The 13,107-nt window shown below is 39.8% G+C and overlaps 1 protein-coding gene and 1 pseudogene across 7 annotated transcripts in view; both read left to right on the top strand.

The window, feature by feature from the left end:
• Positions 1-13,107, top strand: part of ROBO1 (roundabout guidance receptor 1) — a 569,906-nt gene that overhangs the window by 180,378 nt on the left and 376,421 nt on the right. The gene's annotated exons all lie outside the window — the stretch shown is intronic.
• LOC139004421 (large ribosomal subunit protein uL6 pseudogene) lies at positions 11,593-12,317 on the top strand (annotated as a pseudogene).

The raw sequence follows: 13,107 nt of genomic DNA, 5'->3' as shown, positions 1-13,107 counted from the left end.
TTACTAAAATTCTGCAGCAAAAGAAAAAAAGGTATAATTTTGATTTATTCACACTGACAGCTATTGTGTGGGCTGTTGCCATTTTTTAAAATTTGAAAATCTACATAATCAGGTATTGCACGTTTTAAAAATTCTCGTGGCATGCCAGTTGAAAATTGATGCCTCAACCAGTAATGAAACGTAATCTAAAATTTATTGGCATATCATGTGATGAAACATATGTCAGATAAGAAAAATGCATTGTACCTCATATAATGTAAACTTGATATTGTTGAATAGACCAACAAATAGCTCTTAAAAAAAGAAATAAAACTGAAGTTTGCCAAATTTGATCATTTAGTTTCTTTCTACTAACATAATTACTATTTTAAAAGGTCAAAAGAGTTTATTTTGTTATTTTAAAAATAAATATTTTATTCAAAATATATTTCTTCAGTTACCAGAAAGCATTATGCGTTTCATTTTATGACTCCTGAAACTTTCACCTGAGTATTTTGATGGTATTCTCTGAGGTCCTTATGTGGTAGTCATATCAAAGTGGTTTACCCTCACCCAGCCTGGATGGCTCAGTGGTTGAGCATCGACCTATGAACCAGGAGGTCATGGTTCGATTCTGGTCAGGGCACATGCCAGGGTTGCAGGCTCAATCCCTAGTGTGTGGCGTGCAGGAGGTGGCTGATCAATGACTCTCATCATTGATGTTTCTATCTCTCTCTCCCTTTCCCTTCCTCTGAAATAAATAAAAATGTATTTTTTAAAAAGTGGTTTGCTCTCAAATGAAATCATAAGGCCTTTTGAATGAGATAACACTAAAACTTCCAGACAATTTTTTGATATTTTCGTAGAATAAAAAAAAAAAGAATTGTTTGTAATAATCAAGGCAGATACTTTATTCACTATAGGACCTACCAAGAGACAGATCTGATGAAATGTAGGATTTTTCCAGGGAAATTAGTTGATGGTTAGTGGTATTTTAGAATTTGAAACAATTTATTCTGTAGTCATCTCTAAACAGTTGGAACTCTAAAAAATTAGTTAAGAGGGGTCAATGTTATTTATATGAAAGCAATGAGTTTTATTACTAGATCTCAATAGTTAAAAACAGTACAAATTTACATTTTCTGTTATGGTAGTACTAGAGGCCCGGTGCACGACCTGCCCCCTCTTGCAGTCCCAGAGCCCTTGGGGATGTCTGAACAACAGTAGTTGGACATCCTTAGTGCTGCCACGGAGGCGGGGGAGGCTCCTGCTGCTGCTGCTGTGCTTGCCAGCCCTGAGCCCAACTCAGGGCTTCTGGCTGAGAGGAGCTCCCGCTGTGGGAGCGCACTGACCACCAAAGGGCAGCTCCTGTGTTGAGTGTCTGCCCTCTGGTGGTCAGTGTGTGTCACAGTGACCGATCATTCCGCTGTTTGGTCGATTTGCATATCAGCCTTTTATATAGGACTAGAGGCCCAATGCACGAAATTCGTGTGTGAGTAGGCCTTCCTTCCCCCCGCTGCTGGCACAAGCTACCCTCTGTCACTGGGACCTGGTCTGGCTTCCCTCCGGCCACCCTTATGCGCCCAGGACCCGGGCTGGCTTCCCTCCGGCTTCCCTTAGGCATCCAGGACCCGGGCTGGCTTCCCTCCGGCCATATGCAGGAACCCAGGACCCAGGCTGGCTTCCCTCCGGACCCGGCTTTGTCCTAAAGGATGTCTGGAATAACATCCGGAAGGACTACTGGTCTAATTAGCATATTAATCTTTTATTATTATAGACTAGAGGCCTGGTGCACGAAATTCATGCCTTCAGCCCAGCCTGCGCCCTCTCACAGTCCAGGAGCCCTTGGGGGATGTCTGACTGATGGCTTAGGTGGCAGTCAGACATCCTTAGCGCTGCTGCAGAGGCAGGAGAGGCTCCCGCCACCGCTGTTGCGCTCGCCAGCCATGAGCCTGGCTTCTGGCTGAGTGGCGCTCCCCCTGTGGGAGTGCACTGACCACCAGGGGGTAGCTCCTGCATTGAGTGTCTGCCCCTTGGTGGCCAGTGCGCATCATAGCGACTGGTCATTCTGCTGTTTGGTCTATTTGCATATTAACCTTTTATTATATAGGATGGTGAATGAACTTTGTAATGAAAACAAAAATAGATCAGGTGTTCTCAAACTTTAATGTGCATCTTAATTACTTCTGGTGCTTGTTAAACATAGACTATTTTTAAAAAAGACTTGATTCAGTGGATCAGAAGTGGGAGTTCCTGACATCTGAATTTCTAACAAAATCCCACCTCTCTTATTCACCTTGATGTTCCCCAGGAGTGAAGATCTGTGGATATGAATTACTGTGTTCATTGTGATGTGTAGCAGTGTTTAAAAACCATTTGTAAAGGTTTTGATTTTCCTCTTTGCATTTATTTTAACTTATCAGTAGTTTATTACTGTAGCCACCAGTTGCATGTGACTATTGAATGAAATTGATGAAAATAAAATTAATAAAAGTTAAGTTTTAAATGCTCAAATGCTTCCTGTGGCTAGAGGCTTACTGTGTGTGAGAGAGCACATAGAATGTTTCAGTTATCATTGCAGAAACTTCTCTTGGAATATAGTGTATTTGAATGTAAGAATAATGAAATTTTGCCCCACTATAGCTTTTAAAAATTTTGTCCCTTTCTTTAAGTAGAAGCAGACATTTTCTTTACAAAAGTAGCTTTCATGTAAAAACGTAATTCTAATTAAATAAAAAATTCCATATTTACTCTTTTGTTCATTTGAAAAGAATAAATATGCTTACAGAAGATAATTATTTAGATAGCTTTGACTTGTACTTGAAATGGTAATCTGAAAACTCTTTTAATGTACATGGTATTTTTCCCAGTAAAAAAATTTCCCATAAAGGACAGTTCTTACTGTGCTCAAATAAGTAGGAGTGACCTCAATATTTTATCACTTCATAAAACAGGTTTAGAATTGATCTACAAATTTGAAGCTAAGTGGTCTTAATAACCTTCAGGACTTGTCCTTATATTACTACATGATGGCAGCTTATTGTCTGTATCATCAAAAGTGTTTATATCAGATCTAGAGACAGAGAAGCATTGATCAGATTCTCAAACCTCAGAGGGAAAGTAGGGGAGGGTGGGGGTAAGGGGGAGAGATCGACCAAAGGACTTGTGTGCATGCATAAAGCATAAGCAATGGACACAGACAACAGGGGGTGAGGTGAGGGCAAGACTGGGGGGATGAGGGGACAATGGGGGATAAAGACACATTTGTAATACCTTAATCAATAAAAAAATTAAAAAAAAATGGCCAAAAATATATACATATGGCCAAATGCAACAGGCATTGTAAGAATTAAAAGAACTTACTAGCATTTATTAAAAAAAAAGAGTTTCTATTTCTAGTTTCAGATATAAAGGATAATGATTCAATATTTGTATATATTGCATAAGGGTCAACATAATAAGTCTAGATAACATCTGTCATTATATAGATTTACAAAATTTTTTATTAAATTTATTGGGGTGACATTGGTCAGAATGAACATATAGATTTAGGTGTGGGTTCCTATGTTACAAGATCTGTATATTGTTCCATGTGCCCACCACCCAAAGTCAAATCTCCTATCACCATATATATTAGTACCCCCTATTCCCCTATCCCCTTACAATTTCGTTGGGAAATGAGAATTTTAAGTTTACTCTCAGTGACTTTCAAACTTTCAAATAAGCAATATAATATTACTAACTATAGTCACCATGCTGTACATTTCATCCCGTTGATTTAATAACAAGAAGTTTGCACCTTTTATCAAGAATTTCTGTATAAAACGTGCACAGAATTTAGCATTAGGTCTTAAGTGTAGCTATGTTAGTTTGATGGCATTTTCCTGAATATCTATATATATGAAACCCTAATATGCAAATAGACCGAATGGCAGAACAACCAAACAGAACCGGTTGCTATGACATGCACTGACCACCAGGGGGTGCACATGGAACATAGCGGGCATCAGCAGCAGGCGGCAGAGCATGGAACATGGTGGGCATCAGCCGTGGTGGGATGGTGGAGCAGGTGAGCAGGGGCTCCAGGCCAAGGTGGGGCACCAGTCGCTGTCTCTGGTGGTTACTGAAAATTCTTTGCTCCTGTGCACCGCGGTCCCGCCCAGCGCTCACACCTGCTGCTGGCCCTGCTGGCACCCACTGTTGGAGCCAGAGCTGCCACTTGTACCTGCTAGTGGCCCCCGGCACCAGCCCCTATCGCTTGGTGCTGTCAGTGCGTGCAAGTGGTGGCTGCTGGCCGCGATCGCCCGTCAGGGCTTGTCTACCTCCCCCTGCTCCTGAGGGGCAATTGGGGCTGGCAGCCACCTCTCACACTTGCTGCTGGCAACAGCCCCACTTGCACCTGCTACTGGTGCCTGGCACTGGTCCTGATTGCTTGACGCCGTCAGTGGGTGCATGCAGCAGCTGCCATCCCTGATCGCCCCTGAGGGCTTCTCCACCTCCCCCCTGCTCCTGAGGGGCTATCAGGGCAGCAGCCACTGCTCACACCCACTGACGACACTGGCTCTGCTTGCACCTGCTGATGGTGCTGGCCCCAGTCGCTCTGCACCTTCAGCGAGTGCAAGCAGGGCCAGTGCTGTCAGAGCATGGGAGTGGTGGCAGGGGGAGCGGGGCCACTGGCAGACAGGGCAACTAGGGCTGTGGCAGGAGGGGATGGATGGGGGCGCTGAGGGTGGGCCGAGACCCATCCCTGTGCCCACTGCAGCCTCGCGGCCCACAGTTCCTTTCAAGGTGCACGAATTCGTGCACTGGGCCCCTAGTATTGCTTATAATTTATAAATTATCGAGTGAAATTATCTTAGGAAAACTTCCTAATATATAAAGAGCCAGGGTCTGTCATGACCTAAAAATCTGAATGGACTACCGAACACCAGACTAGAGTCCTGGCCTGCACGGCAGGAATCAGCCTGGGTCCCAGCCGCCCGCAGCAGGAGTCAGTCCTGGGTCCTGGCCACCCACAGTGGGAGTCAGTTGTGCGGCGGTGGGAGGGAGCTGTGGGAACGGAGCCATGCTGCCATTGGACTGGCCTCTGGGTCCCTCCCCCCGCCCGCAGGCTCTGGGGAACCAAAGCCATGCTGTAATCTGGGAATCTTGGTCCCTCCCCCTGGGCATGCTGTGATGGGACTGGACCCTACCCGAGTAGTCCCGGATTGTGAGAGTATGCAGGCTGGGCTGAGAGACCCCCCTGAGTGAACGAATTTTCGTGCACTGGGCCTCTAGTATAATACTAGATTATGATTTGAAACATATAATTCTTGAAATACAAAATGGAATGGAAAGAAAGTCTTCACTATTTTTTAATATCATCTGTGGAGATTCAAGTTAGTTTTTAAAAAATATAAATCATTTAATCTATGAAAAATCTGAAATTTACAGTGTTGGCTTTTTTTTTTCTTCAAAGTCAAACACAAATTTAAAACAAAAGCAGCCCTAAGCTGGCTTTTTTGTTGTTGCTGAGATCCCAAACCTTAGAGTTGTTGGACTGAGTTATATGCATTCTTCATAATGCTTCCTGAGTTTTTATTTCATTTTCATTACGTTTGTTGCCTCACTCCTGTATTATGGAGTGATTATCCCTTCAGTCCCTGGTCTCCCTCCACTGCTCTTCATCCTGTCTAGCACTCTGATCTCCTAAACAATATTTTCATCATGTTATTTTACTCCACAAAATCTTTTAAGAATTTCTTGGTTGCTAGTAGGCCATAATCCAAAGCCTTTCTCGGACATATTTAGATCTTTGCTGTTTGGCGAAAGCACTCATTTAAACTCCTGTTTTGCACTAGTCTTAGACTGAAGCCTCTGTAGGAATCATGCTGGGCTCCTTGGTGCTACATCATTCTCTTTTCCTTTCCTCAGTACCTCACTGAAACATCCTTTCCCCTCATCTCTGCTTTTTTCCCCCCATGGTGATGGGTTGAATTGTGTCCCACAAAAAGTTGTAGAAGTCATAAACACCGCCCGCCCCCCTGCTGTATCTGTGAATGTGACATTATTTGGAGATAGGGTCTTTGGTGATGAGCAAGTTATGGTGAAATCATTAGGGTAGACCTTAATCTAATATGTCTGTATCCTTATAAAAGAGGAAATTTGGATGCAAACACAGAGACATGGGGAGAATGCCAAGTGAAGATAAAGGCATTTTGGGGTGAGTGATGCAGCAGAAGCAAAGAACTTTCAGTAAAGCACCAGAAGTAGGACAGAGTCTAGAAGAGATTATCCTTCACAGCCCTCAGCAGAAACTAACACTGATGGCTTCACCTCGGACCTCTAGTCTCCAGAACTCTGAGACAACACATTTCAGTCATTAAAGCTACTCTGTTTGTGATACTTTTTTATGGCAACCCTAGGAAACTGATAACCTGCTATGTTGTTATTTATTTTAAATATTTGCATTAATGCCCATTTTCAAGAAATGATGGTCTTTTTTTTATAGATCTTCTTTCTATAAAAATGCAAATCTATAATAATAATCTATAATAATAAAAGCGTAATGTGCTAATTAGACTGGACATCCTTCTGGATGACGTTCTGGACGAAGCCGGGTGGCGAGGGAAGCCCGGGTCCCGGGTGCCTGCAGCCTGGGTGCTGGAGGGAAGCCTGGGTCCCGGATGCCAGAGAGAAGCTGTTACCGGCAACTGGGGGAAGGAAGGCGTATTCTTGAAGGAATTTCATGCCTCGGGTCTCTAGTATATTCATAAACACAAAACTCAAAATAACTTCATGGACAAAGAACCTTTGACCAAGCCAATCATATCCAATCCTCCACATCCTACCAAAACCTCTTCTCTGAGAAACCAATCTGCCACTCCACTTAATTTTTGGTTCTTATTACTCCTTTAGCATTTACAGTATATTCACATACTTCTTCAACTCTGAACATATGTAATCCTTCCCAGTTTGAAAACTCTAATCTTTCTAAGTCCTGAACAACTGGATTATAAGTATTTGAAGGGTAGGGTTAGTTCACCAATGTTAAAAGGTAATTGTATATGTGAGGTACAAGGAGATCACATCTTCACTATTCCCAATAAATGCCTGGAAGATGCTAAGGATGCAGAACTTAGTGTCAGGTACTGTTGTTCCCATTCTTGATAATATTGATATCTGCTAAAATACTTAACAGAAAATAACTTGAATTTCCTGCTTGGGTGAGGGAATAAAAATAACAGGTATTACTTCATTCAGCCTGTGCTGAGTCCAGCATCAAGTGAAGAGTAGGTGTAAAAGATTTAGAATGAGAAGGCAGAGAAGCAGTGTTGCATGTCAATGCCAAGAAAGGGATGCAGGCCCTAGCCGGTTTGGCTCAGTGGATAGAATGTTGGGCAGGTTCGATTCCGGTCAAGGGCACATTCCCAGGTTGTGGGCTCGATCCCCAGTAAGGGGCGTGCAGGAGGCAGTTGATCAATGATTTTCTCTCATCATTAATGTTTCTATCGCTCCCTCTCCCTTCCTCTCTGAAATCAATAAAAATATATTTTAAAAAAAGAAAGAAAGGGATACAGGCTCTGGAGTTCATAGCTTTGAGTTTGATTCTTAGCTCTCTATGAGTTATTGGGAGACATTGTACAATATTATATGATATTGTATAACTATGATATATACAAATACCTCTCTGTGTATTATTTGGGAGATAATTGTTCAAGTATTTACCCCTCTGAGCTTTTAAAAAATTCATCTAAAATAGTAAAGCTGATTATCCATGTATTTATTGTGAAGATTAGAACCTTTTCTAAGACTGTCATTTTTATATCTCCATGCATGCTCAAGGAAATTTGCATTCACTTTGAAGAATTTCTAGTCACTTTGAAGCACACCCTGAAAAGACTGAGGATACCTCTTCTTTAGTCTCTTTTACAAAAGATTTTACTTCTAACCTGTTTATGGGATTCAAAAGAACTAGGTCCTGTCCTGGTTCTGGCTATAAGGGATTTTTGTTGTCAACTCCAATCAAGTATTTTCAATCTGTTGATTAGTCTTCCTTTGTTTGGAAAATGTGAGGGTTGACAAATTTATCTGTTCTTATTCCAGCTTTAACATGCTATATTAACCTCATTTTATGGATGAGGAAACTGACCCAGCAACTGTGGATGGAGAGGTAGAGGATGATGGGCCTAGGAACAAAGAGCCTGAATATGCTGACATGAATCCACTACCTTCTCTCCTCCACCTGCCATGTAGGACCAAAATATTTTTTTTAGTATTTTTTACAGTATTTTGAAAGATAAAAAGAAAACCTGTGGTCTATAAAGTTTATTCTATGCGAGCTAAATTGTTTAAAAATTTTACTGTTTTACAGCATGCTTTTTTTAGTGGCAAATTGTCCAAATTCTGGAAAGGGCTGCGGGGATATGAATCTTTGTTCCATCACTTATACCTTTAAAATCTTGGACTAGTTTCTGTGCCTTAATTTCTGTGCCTCAGTTTCCTCACCAACAAATTATGGATAATAATAGTGCCTACTCAGAACATTTTGAGAATTGTGAGAATTAACACAGCTAATGAATTGAAACATAAATATGTTTTAGCTATTGCTCTATTTGACTTTTAAAACTAATGATATAATTATAAAAGTCTTGGTTGCTTTGAGAAAACACCATTTGCTTTTATGAACTCTTAAAAACATTAATAGGCCTAAGTAACTATGAAGAACTAAGTCAAACCAAGTAATGATTCTGTAAGTTATACAAGGTGGCAGTTTAATCTTGGCCAGCTGCGGTGTATTTTATGCTTCAGAAGAATATTGATTCATCTTTGATTTTTCAAACTATTTTTCACATGCAAAATCTGCAATTCTTGTAGTTCTGTAGAGCTTTTGCACTCTTTTTTGGGGTGTCAGTTTTGCAAAGAGGGGTAAACATCTTTAATCTCGAAGGTCACAGAAGTGTTGCTTATATATATGTGTTTGATGGGAATTACTTAGAGAGAGGGAATTTGTTGTAGATGGCATTTAAGATGGTCTTTTGCACATTATGCCTCAAAATTATTATAAGAAAATGGGAACTCTGGAAACTGGCCTAAGCTGCACTGGCTATGCACGCAAACATATAGTGCATTGCCATGGTTAGAGTGAAGTGAAAACAAACAAAACACTAGAAGTAATGGTCTGCTTATAGTTTGCCAAGTGAAAAGCATATGAAGAGAATAACCAGTAAAAATAATTAATTCCTCAAGTATTTTCTTTATCATTATTTATTATTTTACTTGTATAATTTCATTTTAGTTGTGCACATCTAACGTAATCTACACCAATAAAAGAGAAAGCTGCAAATAGACCATACCTTTGTGACGCCCACCAGCCAATCAGGAGTGAGTATGCAAATTAACCCAACAAGACGGGGTTAATTTGCATACACAGGCGCCGATTGGCTGGGGGCGGGATGCTTGCGTCGTTGCCATGGTGACAACACAGGTGTTCCTTACCGCCCCAGCTGCTCCTGGCCTCTGGGCAGTGTGGGAAGGCCGAAAGGCGGCTCCGGGCCGGAGTGAAGGTGGAAAGGCGGCTCTGGCCAGAGCAAAGGCGGTGCTAGCAGCCAGGGGAAGGAAGGCCCATTCTTGCACGAATCTTTGTGCATCAGGCCTCTAGTCATTTCATATAAAAGTTAGCCATATATATATATTTAATCTTTTTCTACATGGTCATATTGAATACTGTTATAGTTCTGTTAAAACTTAAGTAGAGAGACAGTTTAGAACTTCAGATAGTTATAAACATACACTTTGGAGCAAAATGACCTAAGACCATGGCTCACATCTATCGTATATCAGCTGTGTGACCTCAGATGAATTACCTCTCTTTGCTATCTTTCAAATTTCTTATCTGTAAAACTGGGTTAATAATAACATTGCACCTATTTTTTAATAATGAAATTAGTTAATGTGTTTAAAACACTTAGAAAAGTGTGTCATGTAGCCTGCCCGGCATGGCTCAGTGGTTGTGCACATGGTTGTGAATCAACCTATGAACCAGGAGATCATGATTCGATTCCAGGTCAGGGCACATGCCTGCTTGCAGCTCAGTCCCCAGTGTAGGGCATGCAGGAGGCAGCCGTTCAATGATTCTTTTTCATCATTGATGTTTTTTTTGCCTCTCTCTCCCTCTCCCTTCCTCTCTGGATTCAAAATATATTTAAAAAAGAAAAGAAAAGTGTGCCATGTATAGTAAGTGCTACCTAACTATTTGCTTGTATTAATCGTAGTAGTTGAACTATTAAAAAATAGTAAAATTTCAGAATGCTCAATAATATAGGAAATGTGTATCACAATAAGTTCAATCTCTAATTCAGTGGTTTTCAAACGTTAATTGTGTATAAAATCACACTGTGTACTTGTAAGGTACAAGTCCTTATACCCCAAGAGTATGACCAAATAGATTAGGGACCGATTATCTACACATTTGACCTCATTCCTGTTTTTTCTAAAGCAGAAAAATAAAATAATTTCTACTTAGAAATACTTTCATTATGTTTAATATTAAAACATGTTTTTGAAAGTTGTATTACTGAATGTGTCCTTATTCCATTTTGACATGCACATGCATATATTTTCGGAGACAATTTTGATGAGTCTATATTAGCCTCTGAAAACACCAGCATGCAGTTTTATGCGAACATGTAAATAAAATTCTTATTTTAAAAGAAAATTACTCTTACTTTTTAAATGACCATATTATATATATTTCTAAAATTAATTAAACAAAAAAGACTATAATCTTATATCTCATTTCTTTCCATCTCAGATCTTGTTTTACTGTAAACAGAATGCTGAAGAAATACCCATTATGTTAAGATATTCTACCAGTTATTATAGGCTGAGTTTCACTGAGTTTGAAAAGTGTATTTTGATCATTTATTTTGGGCTTAATTTTTTATAAATAGAAAGTTTCAGATTGCTGAACTGTGAAGGGAAAAATAACTTAAGGTTTAAAAAAATATTTTTCCTTGGCAACATAGGCCAGAAATTACCTTGTAATGGTATTGAAGATAGGTAAAATAATTAGGTCTATTTGCTTCCTAAAGAGAAGAAGCAATTATACCTGTTAATCGTTTTAAATCCATCCTGTCTTTGAACTCCTAGTGATTACACAGGGCATGACTGAGCAGCTATGAGCCTCAGGGTTTGTGGCCTCTATTCATTTATTCTCATACAGATTTTCCACCTTTCCAGGAAAATTTATTTTGCTAGAAGACAATTGCTTCTGCTCATTCTATGGTTTGTGCAGTATATTAGCTTCCACTAATTCTAGCTATGTTGCATGCAGTTTGCATACACAATTTCTTTTTATTTATTCACTGATTGCTTATATGTGCCCACAAAAAAGTGTAATGTTGTCTAAGAGGTATGTAAGTGCATATACATTGTTTAAGTGCACACCGTGTTGCTTGTGTATCATTCACATTAACTTTGCATCTTTACTGTAATAACTAAAAAAACCTCAGCATTTAAAAAGAGACAGGTTTTATTTTTTTGTTTGTTGTTTGCACTCTTATATCACCTGTAACTGGCACAGACAGGCCTAGTGCAGTGTGAGTACTTAGTACATATTTGTTGAGTGAAGATATGAATGCTAAAGAAGTTAGCAAAAGTTTAATTTCATTTTCCAAAAATTTGTGTTTGACTTTTTTTGCCACATATATTGTGAGGATGAAGACCATTCTCAAGCAGTCAGACTGTCCACATCCCAGAAAATGTCAACATCAATCTGAAGTGAGGTATATTATTGTGAAGGGCCCCAGAGGCGCCCTGCCGATGGACTTTAATCACATCAGTGTAGAACTCAGAATCCTTGGAAAGAAAAAGAGGAGGCTCAGGATTGACAAATGGTGGGAAATAGAAGGGAACTGGCTACCATTCACACCATTTGCAGTCATGTACAGAACATGATCAAGCTGTTACACTGTGCTTCCCTTATAAGATGAGGTCTGTGTACACTCACTTCCCCATCAACCTCATTATTCAGGAGAATGGTTCTCTTGTTGAAATCAGAAATTTCTTGGCCTAAAAATACATCCACAGGGTTTGGATGAGGTCAGGCGTAGACGATACAGTATCTCAAGCCCAGAAAGGTTAGTTAATTCTTGAAGGAAATTACATTGAACTTGTAGCAAATTCAGTTGCTTTGATTCAGCAAGCCACAATAGTTAAAAACAAGGATGTCAGAAAATTTGTGGACAGCATACACATTTTGGAAAAATGGAACACTTCAACAGGCTGATGGATTAAGATCGAAGTTGTCCAGCTACAAAAACAGCAGGATGCGGAAGATTCCTCAGTTTTATTTGTGATATTTTAAAGATGTAATAAAAGCCATGTATTGAAATAAAAACAATTTTTCTGGCTTTCACACTTCTAAAATATTTTATTATGAAAATAATATTAGAACATTATGAAATACCTAGAAACTAGAGAAACTTAGAGAAAAGGAAACAAAAACTGCATTTTCAACAGTTCTTAGGAAATAAACACTCTTAAGATTTTTTTAATTCATTTTCTAGGTCTCTTTCTCTCAGTCTGTCTCTTCTGCTGGAATTGTGCAGCTTATCTCTGTTAATCCTTGTGTCTCCAACACTCATGATAATGTGTATAGGTTTCCATGTCATTGGAATTACTGTAAATTGAGCTCCCTTCTTTTATGGACCAAGTTTTTAAATCTCCAAATGGCTTCAGAGAGGTGGTGACTTCAGACCTTCTTTCCACCTTGGCTGTCTCCTTCCCAGAAGAAGGATGCCCTTACATTCTCTCCAACAGCCTCCAGTGTGGATGTTGGTTTTAAATAATTTCTCCCTTCATTTTCTTTTCTTTTTCTTTATTTGCTGTTGTTGTTGACATTTATTATTATTATTTTTAAAATCTTTATTGTCAAGAGTATTACAGATGTCCTCTTTTTTCCTCCCATTGCTTCCCTCCATCCAGTTCCCACCCCTCCCCACGTCTTCACCATCCTACTGTCTCTGTCCATAGGTGAGATTTTTGGTTAATCTCTTCCCACTCCCAACCCCCTTCCCTCTGATATTCCTCGGTCTGTTCCATATATCCATGCTTCTGATTCTATTTTATTCACCAGATTATTTTGTT

The sequence above is a fragment of the Myotis yumanensis genome, unplaced genomic scaffold (genome assembly GCF_028538775.1).
Source record: "Myotis yumanensis isolate MYYU_CA2020_CCGP unplaced genomic scaffold, mMyoYum1.0.hap1 SCAF_2, whole genome shotgun sequence".
NCBI classification, from domain to species: domain Eukaryota; kingdom Metazoa; phylum Chordata; class Mammalia; order Chiroptera; family Vespertilionidae; genus Myotis; species Myotis yumanensis.
This window is presented reverse-complemented; position numbering and strand designations above follow the sequence as displayed.